The following is a 1,948-nucleotide window of genomic DNA, read 5'->3' on the forward strand; positions in this document are numbered from 1 at the left end:
GTATGCAGAGGGCAGATAGCCTAATTATCATTTATACGTGCGATTGCAGTGTCTGATGGCATATAAAGCAAAAAAAATAAAAATAAAAAAAAAACATGAAATTAAGCTTAAAAGGAATAGTTCTAATTTTTTGAAGTAGGGTTTTGTGGACAGATTACGAACACATGATAACCTGTTGAAGCTTCTTGAGTGACTTCAGTTAAATTTTCTGACCGCATTGAATTAAGCCAAGGCCGAAGGGGATTAATAGCTTAAAAGGATAGTCTAGTGATTTTTGAGTTGATATTCAGTCAAATAGTTATCAGTTACAAGCTGTCATAGTAGAGCAAAGAGTATGTMGAAAAAAGCAGAAGTCTTCATCCAAACTAGGCTAACGGCTAAACTATGACCTATTCTATATAATTTTTCATACATATAAAAAAAACTTTTTTGAAAGAATGCTACATGAGTTAATATTAAAACTTCACTCTTTTGCACAACACTGTTTAGTTTGTCGCTGTTTTCTCAACTGAACATACTATAAATGTGTGCTGAAAAGCTGCTGAATGTGTCAGTCCACTTAATCAGTGTATCCAGTCAATCCAAAGGTTTACACAAGTCCTAGCAGACAGATACTTTCAGCAGCTTAAGGACCACACAGATGGTATAATCATTCCATAAGACAAATGTTGACTTGTTCAGAAACAGTGACAAACTAAACAAACATGTCATACAAAAGTGTAGAGCTTTTGCGTTCTTTCACATCAGTATGTTATTTCTGAAAAAGAGTTGTTTTATAAGTCTAAAAACATGTAAAATGTGCYCTCATTTGGTTTGATTTTACCCTAACCTGGTGCCTTCTTCAACAGAATACCACATCAATAGGGTTTAACAATGTATCATTTTAACTGTCAAGAACTGTGAATTATCCAAGACAAACAAAARCTTTCATCACTACAATGATTAATTATTTAACTGGCAACATGCATTTTATGAATTTTGTTTACATAATAACATAATAGATGACTAAATAAGAGATGAAAAAATATTCACATCTCAACAACAGCAGTTAGCTTTTTAAAAAAATGTTTCAAGAATGACTCAACAAAAAAGCTGATGAGCTGTTTCAGCTTTTTACAATGGCTTTCTATATTGTTTAAGACTAAAGACATGCATTGTATTCCTGTCACATTTTGTCCATAATTAACAGTAAACTTTTAATATCAATAATAAAAAAATCCCTCTATTTTTTAATTGCATTTCCCTTTTACTTCAATGTTTTTGGACAAACTATATTGGTATATATCAGCTGTGACTGATGGATTTGTAAAAAAAAAGTTTAAAAAAAAGTTTAAAAAAATGCAGGGTGTAAAATGAGGGGGCCAAAGTTTGCCCCTAGGCCCAGTAGTCAGTAAATGTGGCCCTGGCATGTGTGGCATCAAGCTGCTTTTATTTACCATAAACATACAATTCTGCCAACACCATCTGAGAAGCTAGAAAACATAATTCTTAGCAAAGCTCCCCTCAATCAATTCCAGAATAAAGTTTTTTAATTAGCACTTTTATTTTTAGGAATTCGGTTCGAAAATAATTGCCCGGCAAAGTTTAGCTCCACGCACCGAATATAGCAGGACTGATGAGCCAACACTTCATGCAACTTGGACAGGTTTCATGCACCGTCCCACTCTGYTTCCACATTGATTAACTCTCAAATGGTGCGAAAGCAGAGAGCGTAAGAGAACGCCGGCTGCCCATCACTGTCTGAGAGGATATCGGAGCTGAGAGCTAGCTGCACCGTTTGTCTGATGAGCTCTCCCCCCGCTGCATTCAGAGCAAAGAGGGAGACTTCTTTGACAGCTCCATCTGCACCTGCTTCATGCCTTGTGTTGCCTCAGATTTTGCCTCAAAATAAAATAAAATAAATTGTGTGTGTGTGTGTGTGTGTGTGTGTGTGTGTGTGTGTGTGTGT

This window comes from Austrofundulus limnaeus, unplaced genomic scaffold (assembly GCF_001266775.1).
Source record: "Austrofundulus limnaeus strain Quisiro unplaced genomic scaffold, Austrofundulus_limnaeus-1.0 Scaffold154, whole genome shotgun sequence".
In the NCBI taxonomy this organism is placed as follows: domain Eukaryota; kingdom Metazoa; phylum Chordata; class Actinopteri; order Cyprinodontiformes; family Rivulidae; genus Austrofundulus; species Austrofundulus limnaeus.